The sequence below is a fragment of the Staurois parvus genome, unplaced genomic scaffold (assembly GCF_062004578.1).
Source record: "Staurois parvus isolate SC_StPar_1 unplaced genomic scaffold, SC_StPar_1.0 ptg000608l, whole genome shotgun sequence".
NCBI classification, from domain to species: domain Eukaryota; kingdom Metazoa; phylum Chordata; class Amphibia; order Anura; family Ranidae; genus Staurois; species Staurois parvus.
The window spans coordinates 2898218-2912865 of record NW_028318404.1 but is presented as its reverse complement, the minus strand read 5'-3'; the positions used below and the strand labels follow the sequence as shown (position 1 = coordinate 2912865).

The 14648-nt window shown below is 43.8% G+C and overlaps 1 protein-coding gene and 1 long non-coding RNA gene across 8 annotated transcripts in view; one reads left to right on the top strand and one right to left on the bottom strand.

Moving 5' to 3' along the window:
- IQSEC2 (IQ motif and Sec7 domain ArfGEF 2) overlaps positions 1-14648 on the bottom strand; it is a 367046-nt gene that overhangs the window by 70355 nt on the left and 282043 nt on the right. The window lies entirely within an intron of this gene.
- LOC149449683 (uncharacterized) lies at positions 2922-4118 on the top strand. Its single transcript, XR_016315383.1, has 3 exons — positions 2922-3546; positions 3637-3732; positions 3839-4118. It is a non-coding gene; the product is annotated as an uncharacterized LOC149449683 (long non-coding RNA).

Sequence of the window (14648 nt, the reverse complement as noted above, 5' to 3'; positions counted from 1 at the left end):
TACTGACATCATCTAGTGTAGATCTTACTGCACACCACTACTGGCATAGACCCATACGTGCTGATACTGACATCCTCTAGTGTAGATCTTACTGCACACCACTACTGGCATAGACTCATACCTGCTGATACTGACATCATCTAGTGTAGATCTTACTGCACACCACTACTGGCATAGACCCATACCTGCTGATACTGACATCCTCTAGTGTAGATCTTACTACACACCACAACTGGCATAGACCCATACCTGCTGATATGGACATCCTCTACCGTAGATCTTACTGCACACCACTACTGGCATAGACCCATACCTGCTGATATGGACATCCTCTACCGTAGATCTTACTGCACACCACTACTGGCATAGACCCATACCTGCTGATACTGACATCTAGTGTAGATCTTACTGCACACCACTACTGGCATAGACCCATACCTCCTGATACTGACATCTAGTGTAGATCTTACTGCACACCACTACTGGCATAGACCCATACCTGCTGATATGGACATCCTCTAGTGTAGATCTTACTGCACATCACTACTGGCATAGACCCATACCTGCTGATACTGACATCCTCTAGTGTAGATCTTACTGCACACCACTACTGGCATAGACCCATACCTGCTGATACTGACATCATCTAGTGTAGATCTTACTGCACACCACTACTGGCATAGACCCATACCTGCTGATATGGACATCATCTACTGTAGATCTTACTGCACACCACTGCTGGCATAGACCCATACCTGCTGATACGGACATCCTCTAGTGTAGATCTTACTGCACACCACTACTGGCATAGACCCATACCTGCTGATACAGACATCCTCTAGTGTAGATCTTACTGCACACCACTACTGGCATAGACCCATACCTGCTGATACTGACATCCTCTAGTGTAGATCCTTCTGCACACCACTACTGGCATAGACCCATACCTGCTGATACGGACATCATCTACTGTAGATCTTACTGCACACCACTACTGGCATAGACCCATACCTGCTGATACTGACATCATCTAGTGTAGATCTTACTGCACACCACTACTGGCATAGACCCATACCTGCTGATACTGACATCCTCTAGTGTAGATCTTACTGCACACCACTACTGGCATAGACTCATACCTGCTGATACTGACATCATCTACTGTAGATCTTACTGCACACCACTACTGGCATAGACCCATACCTGCTGATACTGACATCATCTAGTGTAGATCTTACTGCACACCACTACTGGCATAGACCCATACCTGCTGATATGGACATCCTCTACCGTAGATCTTACTGCACACCACTACTGGCATAGACCCATACCTGCTGATATGGACATCATCTACTGTAGATCTTACTGCACACCACTGCTGGCATAGACCCATACCTGCTGATACTGACATCCTCTAGTGTAGATCTTACTGCACACCACTACTGGCATAGACCCATACCTGCTGATACTGACATCCTCTAGTGTAGATCTTACTGCACACCACTACTGGCATAGACCCATACCTGCTGATATGGACATCCTCTAGTGTAGATCTTCAGGACTAAAGAATGCAAACTGAAATCCATGCCTATCATTTCATCTCTAGTGCTTACTTCATGCTGTCATACTATGCAGAGATGAGTACATAGTGCAATGTCTGCCTGTGTCTTACAGTAACCAATGATTTATTGTATCCTCAACTCATGCAAACAAACACACTGATCAGCCATAACTTTGTGACCACTGACAGGTTAAAGCAGAACTCCAGGCAAAATGTTCTTCACGTGTCCTGGTTGCTAATTTCCTACTTTCACTGAATATCTCATCCATCTTCTGGTTCACTCAGTAGTTGCTCTAAAATAACCTATTAATCTTTAAATCAAACCGTTAATTCTTTTTGGTTTCTTATTTCTAAGACCGGAGGCTGCTATGCCTCCTATTCCCCCAGCCACTGGTCTTGGCACATCCCTACTGTAGTTCATTCTTCAGGAAGAAGGGATGTAATTCAGCCCCACTATCAGTGGTTGGCAGAATAAAACTCTCAGACAAATTCAACATGTGCAGTCCTAGTGTACCCGCATACATTCACTACAATTCTCTGAGGTTGATGGGAACTGTATTTTCCTTTTACTGCAGTGAGAGAGAACAGTTTATAATGTAATCCCGGCTGTTACACCTCATCCATGGCAGAGCACATGCTGTTCTCTTTTAAATAACAGAGATGAGGTCATGGTAAGGATTTTCAAAATGTTTAGTGTTTTGTGTAGGGGGGTGTACATTAGGGTGTTTTTTTTTTGGTCTATCCTGGAGTTCTAACATTGATTATCTCATTACAATCTGAAAGTCAGTGGGGTATATATATTAGACAAGTAAACATGTCCCTCAACTTGATTTTTTTTTAGAAGCAGAAACAACATGAATCGCAATTTGTTATATATGGGCTGCATAGCTGCAGACCAGTCAAGGTGCCCATGCTGACCTGTGTCCACAGCCAAAAGCATCTACAATGGTCATGTAAGCATCAGAACTGGACATGGAGCAATGGGAGGATGTGGCCTGGTCTGAAGAATCACATTTTCTTTTACATCCTATTGATGGTCAGTGCATGTGCGTCACTGGGGAACTATATATGGGAATGAAATATGGATCTATCTGGATAAAGTATGAATCTAACTATGTGATTCTTCCTATTCCCATTATATATTAAACTCCTATAATAACTAGATCATTATTAAAATTAGGAAGTTAAACCCTGTCTTGATGTCTCCCTATTTGAATGATAATTACTATAATAATAGTTCCTCTCCATTATCCTCTTTAAAGATCTGATTTACAGTAATATGGTCCCTCCTTTTTATTTCCAGCAGTCAATTTAAATTTAGTATTTGTGTTTTAATTCACTTTGGTTATTTCAAATGTAGTGATACTCTTTCAACACAAGATGGCGAGGTGGAGACTCTTTGGTATGCAATTAGTGCACCATATAAGGCAAAGGACTGAAGTCCCCTCCCAGTTCTGACGAAGTCTGCGGTGATTGGCGGACGAAACGCGTGCCCTCTGAAAAACTACCATAAGGCTACTATAACAGCGGTTCGCAAACGGCAATCCCCTAGGGGAATATATCTTCCACCGGTGGCAAGTTATTTAAGCTTACAGCTGTCTAGATTTATAGAGCATATATGGAGTCAAGAAGGCATCTCATATGGGCCTAATTTACCCTGTATACACGGGGAATGTTTTGAAATCCTCTTTAGAGGATAACATATATATACATATATACACGCTATCCTATTTAGGCATTGTATGCTGTGACATTGCCATATCCTAATGAAACCGCTTCAATTTTCTCAGATTGAGTAATTTTTGGAAACCCTTTATTGGGTATATAGACTCAGGTTCTCACGGCCTGCTACATACATGTTATATGTGTTTGGAATTTACGTACTGTGACTACCTGGCTTCCCACCCCCATATGCACTTCTGAACAAGCATCAAGGACCTGATCCTATTTCAAGTCGACGGGAGTCTTCTTGATCTTCATTGATGGTAATATACCTATATTGTGTTCCTTGTTTTCAGGGTTCACTTGATGCCTGTGATCTATACATTTATATTTATCTTTATATATATCCCCAGAATCATTTGGTACTGTGGACTTTGTTTCACTTGGGGTGGTTACCCAGGAAGTCCCTATATTTGAGAAGCGGGTATGACAGTCTTACAACTGAGAAGGTAATTGAAGTGTCCACTTATTGCTGTAGAGGGAGGCGTGGTGAGGCCTGGATGTGATTTAGCTCCTATATTCTCATACATACATTGTGTATTTTTTGTGTTCCAGATTTCACATACCAGGAGGTTCCTGACGTATATTGGGAATATATCTGCTGTATACATGGCTCACTCTAATATAAGCTGGAAATCCATGGAAATCTAGGAGAATTACCTCACCATTACCCTATATTGCCATATATGGTGCTCTACTTGCTAAAATGACCCTATAATGAAGACGCCTAGTGCTTTTTAAACATGATTTTATTTGTTTGACATGTTCACCGTGCTCATGTTTAACCTCCTTATGATCTATGTGATCAAATAAAGTATTGTCTGAATTTTTTGAATTCATATTGCTCCGCGTGGATCATTTAGTAACCTTCTGTTTTCAGGTAGGGGTGCTCTTGTCACACTACCATATTGTTTAGTATGCATTTCTTTGGGTTTATGGATCCACACTTATACAAGTGAGTCGGAGATATGATAATGACACCAGCTATTCGTGTCATTTTAGGTGGTTTGTCTCTGCTCTATTTTTGTGACATGTGCGTCACTTACCTGGGGAATAGATGGCACCAGGATGCACTATGAGAAGAAGGCAAGCCAGCAGAGACACTGTGATGCTTTGGGCAATATTCTGCTAGGAAACCTTGGATCCTGCCATTTATGTGGATGTTACTTGACACATGCCACCTACCTAAACATTGTTGATGACCAATTACACCCCTTCATGGAGACAATATTTCACTGATGGCAGTGGCCTTATTTAGCAGGATAATGCATCCTGACACACTGCAAAAATAGTTAAAGAATGGTTTGTGGAACACTACACATTTGAGGTGTTAACTTAGCCTCCAAATTCTCCAGATTAAAATCGATTGCACACCTGTGGGATGCAGCAGAATAGCAAATCCGTTCCATGGTGGCCCCATCTCACAAATTACAGGTATTAAAGGATCTGCTACTGTGCCAGATACCACAGCATACCTTTAGAATTCTAGTGGTGTCCATGCCTTGATGGGTCAGGGCTCTTTTGACAGTAAAAGGGGATCCACTCAATATTAGGTAGGTGTCATAACATTATGGCTGATCAATGTATACACTGTAAGGACAAACCACCCAACAATATGAATTGGGTTGCATGGAAGCCACCGAACCACAAAGAAACCTATGAGGAAATGTCCACATAAATGTCCTTAGTGGAAACTGAACACAGGACCCCCGTGGTAACCACTTATGCCAGCCAGACATGGATCAAAATTCAACTGGTTCAGCAAGTACCAGCTGAATTCCGACCCAAGTTCTATCGATCAGCTGGTCCATTGGTCCAGCCTGTCCATTGTTTCCTGAATGATCAGTGCTGCCAGCTATAGTCAGCAGTACTGATTATTGTATTCTGATGGTGGGGATGTCTCCACGCCATCAGAATAAAAAAACTACAGCAGGAAGGATTCCCCCATCCATATGGAATGTGTGGGTGGAGAATCAGCTAATTTTTTTTGTTCAACCCACTAGTTGAATGAAAAAAAATGAATATATGCCCTGCCTTAGCCACTGTCAAGTCTAAAAAAAACTGCCCACATCATTACAGATATTGTCAATAAGCTGTGTCAGCTATGGAGTGGAAGGTTTGGACTTTTGTACCTTGAGAGCAATACTAGTGCTGCCATTTACTGACTCCTTGTAAAAATTCTGTCTGAATACATTTTCCAGGTCTGCACCTTGTGAAGCAAGAGCACCACATTGCAAACACATTGCTAGCAAGGACCTAAGAATGGTAACACGACTCAGTCAGTAGAGACACGTCAGTAGAGATTTCCAATATATGCAATATATAAGTTCTGGACACATAAAATTTAATTTTCCCCAATAGCCACAAAGGATATACAGGAAAGGCACTTTGTGTTCACAAAGTTTGTTTGCAAACCCAGATATTACCTTGTAAATGTAGCAGTGGCATGTGACCACTTTGAGGTACTTACCAGAGATAATTACAGCAGGGAACAAAAGGGTGGGGAGGATGTAGGGTGTAAGTTCACCCTTTAATTTTCTGTGAAAAGGTGAACTTACACCAAGTCCCACCCATATCCACCTGCCCAATGAAAACCCACGCAGGACACAGAAACAAGTTTACTTTAATTCCCTGTCCCAAGCACTCCCATTTCTTTCACTACTTTGCCACACTTGTGGCACTTGATGGGCCTGCATGGGAGTGCAAAACATGTCAACACAGGACCTAAATGTGTGTGAAGGTCCCATAATGTGACTCCTCCATATATACACACATACAGAATATACCTGATACATTTCCAGTATAGGTACACCTTGCATGGGGTGCTCTGCACTCTCAGGTGCTCCGTTTACAGTCTAACATTCACTTGTAAATTGAGGAGTGTGACAAAGGTGACAACGGCACACACCAAGTATGAGGTTAACAGTGCTTATCTCAGAGGGAGCTGTATTATGTGACTACATGAATTGCATGCACAGATTACGGGTAATGGCCATCTCGGCAACAGGCAAAATAATCGAAAGTAATTCACAGGCATGAGATGACAGTGCTCTGAATTCATACTGGTAGGTGCCTCCTGAGTCTGTCTGATAGCTGCTGTTTGGAAGAAATTTGATTGGGCAGACAAATCTGTTGTGATAGCTAATGTCCACCTTCTGATAATCCGAGCTGATAACCCACTCCCCTAACCACTTCCACTGGATGGAATCAACCAAGTTGTGACAGAGCACAGATCATATCTACAGAATCAACTGACCTTTGTATCAGTGGGTAGTTTGAAGAAAACCTGAGCCAAGAGAATTTTGAAGGCTGCCACTGACAGTATCTTCTTTTGTACATAACATTTCCTGGCTGTTATGCTGATCCAAAGGCTTCAATGCTTTCTGTGCCAGTGATCTGGATAAAGATTAGAAGTTCTAACCTCATTATGACTTTCTAATGTGTTTTCTTGTTCAAGTTCAGGGACTCCAAATGTACTGAAGCCAGAGACCACCGTTAACTAGCATTTTCAGGAACAGCAGACTGCATATTTCTCCCACTAAATGTTTCAAACTAGTCAGTGAAGACCAACCAGCTAGACTTTGAAGTCCTCACTTGTTCTGGTGTATCATCACAGCAAAAGTCTATGGACAGTGGAACCAACAGAGAATTTGATTTAGCAGATACAGACAGGAGGTGGCTGGGAATCATAAGTCCCAGGTGGTTTTTGAGGTGGTTAGGGATCATAAGGCCTGATTGGTATAAAGGTAGCTAGGGACCACAAGGCACAGATGATATTAAGATGGCTAGAGACCGTAAGGCCCAGGTGGTGGCTGGAGAGCATAAAGCCCAGGTGGTATTAAGGTAGCAAGAGACCATAAGGCCCAGGTGGTTATAAGGTGTTTAAAGACCACAAGGCCCAGTTGGTGTGAAGGTGGCTAGGGACCATAATGCCTGGTTTGTATTACAGTGGCTAGGGACAATAAAGCCTGGTTGATATTAAGGTGACTAGGGACCATAAGGCCTGGCTGGTATTAAGGTGGCTAGAGACCATAAAGCCAAGGTGGTGGCTGGAGAGCATAAAGCCTAGGTGGTATTAAGGTAGAAAGAGACCATAAGGCCCTGTTGGTATTAAGGTATCTAGGGACCATAAGGCCCAGGTGGTTATAAGGTGTTTAAAGACCATAAGGCCCAGTTGGTGTGAAGGTGGCTAGGGACCATAATGCCTGGTTTGTATTACAGTGGCTAGGGACAATAAAGCCTGGTGGATATTAAAGTGACTAGGGACCATAAGGCCTGGCTGGTATTAAGGTGGCTAGATACCATAAGGCCCTGTTGGTTTTAAGGTGGTTAGGGACCATAAGGCCAGGGCCAGGGGGTGGTGAGGCCAAAACTGGCACTTCATGAAGCCTTTGTGCCAGTTTTGGTACTAATACAAAAACTGGCTCCAGATTTAGGTAGTTCTTTCTATTGCTACTTTTAGAATGTATTGCTGTGGCTCAAATGGAATCAACAGAATTACCAACAGTCCACAGAAAAGCAAACTGGCGGTAAGGCCAGCTAGGAGTTGGTATACAAAGAGACGCCAGTGCCCACAGTTGGGCATACGTGCTGATCTGCTCTCACAGATGTGACAGCTTCTGGCATTTGGCTCATCGGTTGCTAGGATGCCAGTGGCTATATTTGGGTAATGACATCAGCCGGCATCCCCACCCTTTTGTTTACATTCAGAGGTCGGCCAAGGAATCTCCCAGCTGAAAGCTTAATGAGGCCAGGGATAAATCATTGGTTGCAGGGAAGCTGTCAGTTGCATGGGGGCAGTCCAGGGGCAGATCAAATAGTCTGAACACACCTAAATGCATGTAAATACTAGTACTTTTAAAATCAGGAGAACTTGGTCTGGACACCCAAAGAAAAACACAGAGGTATTTGACATATGGGATGCAAAAAAGTTTGTTTAAACTTCCCAGGTAATACTTCCTGCACTTAAATAAACCAAACGGGGGGAGGGGTTATGTGAATGCAGCCTCAGGGGGTGCAGGGAAGGTCCCCGCAGATGTATAAAGGTGTTGGTGGTAGGCAGGAGTCACGGACGCAGCTAAATGTAGAACCCACCCACCAGCTGTCAGCCTCAACTGTGGCACCCGCCCACCACCTGTCACTCTCCAATGGGACAGGCTGCAGGCAGTGATTGACAGGTGGTGGGCAAGCAGGATCATCAGCACAGCCCGGCAAGCACAGTAACGCTGGTTAGAGCTGACACGGTGTTTCTTTGCACGTAGAAGTCTATGAGCTGCACCTATAAATGTGTGACTCCTCTTTGTGTCCTGTGAAGGTGGTTGGGTGAACAGGGAGCACAGGACCAAGATGATGGGCACAGCCAGTGAATGTTCAGCTTGGCAGTGAATTTAGGTTAAAGGAGGTGATGGTCCCTGCACATATGTGTTAGGTGGGCAGCAAGAGGTTAAAGCTGACCTCCATCTTTCCCTTCAGTCTTGCACAGTTGCAGAGGCTCCTCTCCTGTCCTGAAAATGCTCACTCCAATTTCATTGGATACTGTGTGCATTAGAAGCTCCAGCAAGTCAGTCAGTGCCTGCCTCACTTTCTGGCTGGAGCATGAACAGCAGCATCTAGGCCTTTTCTCCCCAGTCTGTCCCTGGCTCGCCCATTTCATTCATTGGATTTCAGTTCTTTCATTCATTGAGGCTTAGGATCACACATGGTTATTGCCTAGGGTTGTTTGCAGTATTCAGAAAGCTACGCAGAGCCGCTCCCACCAGCCATGATGTACTTGTATTTCATAGAGAAGCACAGAGACCCAGTGATGACAAAAAAAGAGAAAAAGTTTCCAATGAAAATGGAAAGGTTTTATTTAAAAATGATATTAGCATGTTGATGTGGGGGAGGAAGGAAATAGGGAAGGCAAATATGAAAAGGCTAAACTTCAGTTTTATCAATTAGCAGTAATGGTGGGCAGAGAAGGGCAGATGTCTTCCTGAGCAGCTTCAAGGATTGGCTCTGTTTCACAGACATTTTCCAACAAGCTGTGTTTTAATAAGTGTTTTAGGCGGTCAGAATGGTACATTATGATTATTGTACAAAAGGCAGCCTTATAACTGATCTTTCACCGAATGTTTCATTGACTCGTCCTAACAGGACTACTTTGGCCACAGAAAACACACTGGCCAAAAAAAATGAAAGGAACACTTTGAAAACACATCAGATCTCAACGGGGAAATATATCATGCTGGATATCTATACTGATATGGACTGGGTAATGTGTTAGCAACATAGGGATGCCCCATCATTTGATGGAAATGACAATTATCAACCTACAGAGAAATGAATTGAAAGACACCCTGAAAATCAAAATTAAAAAATTCTGCAGCAGGCTAGTCCATTTTTCTGGAATTTCATTGCAGCAACTCAGAATGGTACTCAATAGTTTGTATGGCCCCCACATGGTTGTATGCAAGCCTGACAATGTCGACGGATGGTGTCCTGCGGGAATTCCTCCCAGATCTGGACCAGGGCATCATTGAGCTTCTGGACAGTCTGAGGTGCAACCTGGTGTCGTCGGATGGACCAAAACATGATATCCCAGAGGTGTTCTATTGGATTTAGGTCAGGCAAGTGTGGGGGCCATTCAATGGTATCAGTTCCTTCATCCTCCAGGAACTGCCTGCATACTCTCGCCACTTGAGACGAGGCATTGTCATGCACCAGAAGGAACCCAGGACTCAATGCACTAGCATAGGGTTTGACAATAGGTCCAGGGATTTCATCCCAATACCTAATGGCAGTCAGGGTGCCATTGTCTAGCCTTTAGAGGTCTGTGCATCCCTCCATGGATATGCCTCCCCAGACCATCACTGACCCACCACCACAACGGTCATGCTGAATGATGTTACAGGCAGCACGTTCTCTACGGCTTTTCCAGACCCTTTCATGTCTGTCACATGTGCTCAGGGGTGAACCTGTTCTCATCTGTGAAAAGCACAGGGTGCCAGTGGTGGACCTGCCAATTCTGGTGTTCAATGGCAAATGCCAATCGAGCTCTATGGTGCCAGGGAGGGAGCACAGGGCCCAGTAGATGACGTTGAGCCCTCAGGCCACCCTCATGAAGTCTGTGTCTGATTGTTTGGTCAGATACATTCACATCAGTGGCCTGCTGGAGGTCATTATGTAGGGTATGGCAGTGCTCATCCTGTTCCTCCTTGTACAAAGGAGCAGACACCGGTCCTTCTGAAGGATTAAGGACCTTCTACGGCCCTGTCCAGCTCTTCTAAAGTAACTGTCTCCTGCAATCTCCTCCATGCTCTTGAGACTGTGCTGGGAGACACAGCAAACCTTCTGGCAATGGCATGTACTGATGTGCCATCCTGGAGTTGGACTGCCTGTGCAACCTCTGCAGGATCCAGGTATCGCCTCATGCTACCAGTAGTGACACTGACCCTAGCCAAATGCAAAACTAGTGAAAAACAGTCAGAGAAGATGAGTAGGGGAAAAAATGTCAGTGATCTCCACCTGTAAAACCATTCCTGTTTTGGGGGTCGGCTCATCGTTGCCCATCTAGTGCACCTGTTGTTAATTTCATTAACACCAAAGCAGCTGAAACTGATTAACAGCCCCCTCTGCTACTTATCTGGCGAGATCAATATCTCAGGAGCTTAATTGACTTAATGCTAAACTCTGCTCAAAAAAATTAAAGGAACACTTTTTAATCAGTGTATTTTTACTCAGTCCTTTTCAGAAAGAAAAAAACCCTGCAAACTGTAAAACTGTACTTGTAATCAGAAGTACAACCCAGCAATGGGCTTCCAGCTGAGCATTTAAGAAGTCACCAATCAATACAATAAAAGGATAATATGTAGGTGGATGCGATGCCCACATCCAATGCACTTTATATAATCTGTGATTTCTCCACTCTAAAGGGAGGGGTTTGTTTTAATTTACTGTAAATTAATTTACTAGGAAAAACAGAGAATTGTTCTAAATATATTCCAGCTCTAGAGGTAGCCAATAACCCTAATGGACCTGTATGGATTCATCTTCTGTTCACCTGTATGAGTCACAAGAGCACACCCTCTACTTACATAACATTCTACTATTACAGCCCAACACAGGCGTCACAATCAGCCTGAACTACAATAGCATCTACTACAAAACACAACAAGACAAAGTCCATTTTCTACTAGAATGATTCCATTATTGTTCTTTACTTTCAGAGCCCTGAAATCCATCGGAATCGCCAATGTCAAATGATCATTAGTAGTGATGAAAGGGTAAGGGCATCTAAAAGACAAAACATTTTTTCGCAACTCTGGATAAAGCAGGGAATTAGAGGGATTAGAACACCTGCCAGGTTTTTATTACTGTCTGCATCCCTGTTAGAGAGATTCACCCTACTTGTCCTGCTGACCATTATCACTGAAAGTGAAAGAAAATTCCTCTACAGAAGAGGAAGTTAAAGGAATTCGCCCCAACTGGACACAGACAACACGAAAAACCCAATAGGGGTTATAACCCTCTCTAAAGCCGGCCACAGATGGATCAAAATTCAGCTAGTTCAGCAGGGAGCAGACGAATTTTGATCCATTCTGTGAGAAGGCTGGTTGTACAAAAGTCAATTTCTTGATCGACTTCTGTACAACCAGCCTGTTGGAAATGCTTTGCCCGATCAGTGCCTCTGGCTATAGCTAGGAATGTGGATAAGTGTATTCTGATGGTGGGGAACTCTTCCCTGTCAGAATACAATAGCTCTGCACAAAGGATGCCTCCATCCATCTCAATTGTGTAGATGGGGGAATTGATTCATTTTCTTTTGTTCAACCCTGTGGTGGAACGAAAGAAAATGAATCATGTATGGTCGGCCTTACTCCATCCAAAATAAAACAAAAAACCTTTTGGCTTGAGTTTTACTTTAACTCTCTTGTCACTTTTTTTTGCTATCTGTGTTCCATTATGGAGGTTTTCCTTTACTTCTTGTCCTATAGACAAAGGAGGAAGTGAGGGAAAATATCTCCAAAGTCAGGGAAATCTTTTCTTAACCACTTGCCTATCAGACACTTATACCCCTTCCTTACCAGGCCAATTTTCAGCATTCAGCGCGGTCACACTTTGAATGACAATTGCGTGGTCATGCAACACTGTACCCATATGAAATGTTTTTCACACAAATAGAGCTTTCTTTTGGTGGTATTTATTTGCCGCTGGGTGTTTTATTTTTTGCGCTATAAACAAAAAAAGAGCAAAAAATTTGAAAAAAAGAAGTTTTTCTTTGTAGCTATTATAAAATTTTGCAAACAGGTAATTTTTCTCCTTCACTGATGTGCGTTGATGAGGCAGCACTGATAGGCAGCACTGACAGGCGGCACTGAGCAGGCAGTGACTGGTGGCACTGCTGGGCTGCACTGATGGGCACAGGTGGGTGGCACTGCTGGGCACTTGTGGACAGCACTGGTGGGTAGCACTGCTGGGCACTGATCATCAGTGCCCTTATGATCTGTGCCGATCCCTCCTCTGACAACTGCTGGTTCTCGGTAGTACTTTCTTTACGCCGTGACAGCGTGAGAAAAGTGCAGCCGAGAACCGGCAATTGCATTTCCGGGTGATCAGTGTGTCATTGGACATGGCTGATCACGTGGTAAAAGGCCGCTGTGACTGTCCTTTTACCATATCACGTGATCAGCTGTGTCCGTAGGACACAGCTATCACGGAAATCGCCAGGTGCACGCCCCCAAGGGCGTGCAGTAGAACACGTTCTGGGAGGACGTCACATGACGTCCACCCAGAACTGGCCAGCCGCAGTGCAGCCGTCATTTGGCTATCTGCAGTCGGAGGTTAAAGGCACTTCTTGTAAAAAAAAAAAAAAAAAAAAAGAACCTGGTGAGAACCAAGGATTCCCTCACTTTGGAGGGAGTTCTTCTCAACTTCCTGTTTTGGCTATGGGACAGGAAATGAAGGGAAATCTCCCCAATGGGAAACTGCAAAAACATTTTTTAAAAAATCCCCTGCAAGGTAATGTCATAATGTGCTAGTATGCATGGCATACTAGCACATTATGAAGGACTTACCTTAAAGTGTTACTAAACCCCAGACCCTGCGTTCACTATATCTGGTCTTCCACAGTACACAAAACATGGAAGTGCAATTATTTTAGTAAATCTAAACTGCTAAATACCTTTTCTCATCAGCAGTTAGAGCAATCTTGTGACTTCTATCAGTGTCCAGCAGAGAACATGGCAAAGCTTATAAGAGGAGTTTTCATTCTGCTTTAGGATGCAGAACCCCTGAGCTCTGTCTGCACAGTGCTGATCATATGCACTGTCCAAAAAAAAATAAAAACAAAAAAAAAAAAAACCTCTCTAGCAATACACACCAAACTAAGCATGTTCAGAGTGACTCCACAAGATAGAGTAGCAGATAAGAGGGGGACACTGGAAGAAGGGGAGGATCCAAGAAGCCAGGATCAAACAGCCTTTTTAAGCAATGCAGTGGATTAACCCCTTAGGCTCCACAGTGAGTATGCTTTACTGCATATACAGAATGATTTTACTGTTGTGGGTTTAGTAACACTTTCAAGTAATTCTAAACTAAGGATTTTTTTTAAAATAACAAACATGTTATACTTACCTGCTATGTGCAGTGGTTTTGCACAGAGCAGCCTGGCCCCTCAGTCCTGTCGGGTACCCCACAGCAAGCAGCTTGCTATGGGGGAACCCGCTGCTCTGTGTATCCACTCACACACGGAGCCGCGGCTCGGCCCCACCCCCTCTCTTTTCTCATTGGCTGCCAATGGCTCCCTCTTCTGTCTCAGCCAATGGGGAGAGGGAGTCCCGGGATAGCCGAGACTCCAGTACACATCCCTGGATCCAGAGGGGGCTTAGGTGAGTATTGTGGGGACTGGGGAGGGGGGATGTTGCACACAGAAGATTTTTTACCTTCATGCATAGAATGCATGAAGGTAAGAAACCTTGAGCCTTTAGAATCACTTTAAAATGAAGCCCTCCAATGACGCACTATCACCACTGCAGAGGCTTGCATTTGGGTTTGCCACGATGATGTCACTTCTGCACATGCGCACGGAAGTCTCTGGCCATGGCATGGGTATGCCGTTCCTTCAGAGCGCATTCCCCGGCTCTCAAAAAGAGCGAATATCTGATAAGTGGTGCATGTTTAGGAGATATTCACTTTTACCTACAGCTAAGCTTCTAATAAAGCTTAGCTGTAGGTAAAGTATAAAAAAAAAAAAGTTTACTACCACTTTAAAGCCTCTTGCACGTGGTACTATTTGAGCATCAGCTTTCTGGACGCAATTTCAGGCATTTGTTTTGCGCATATTCACGCACACAATACATCCCTAGGCAAAATCCATATGCTCATG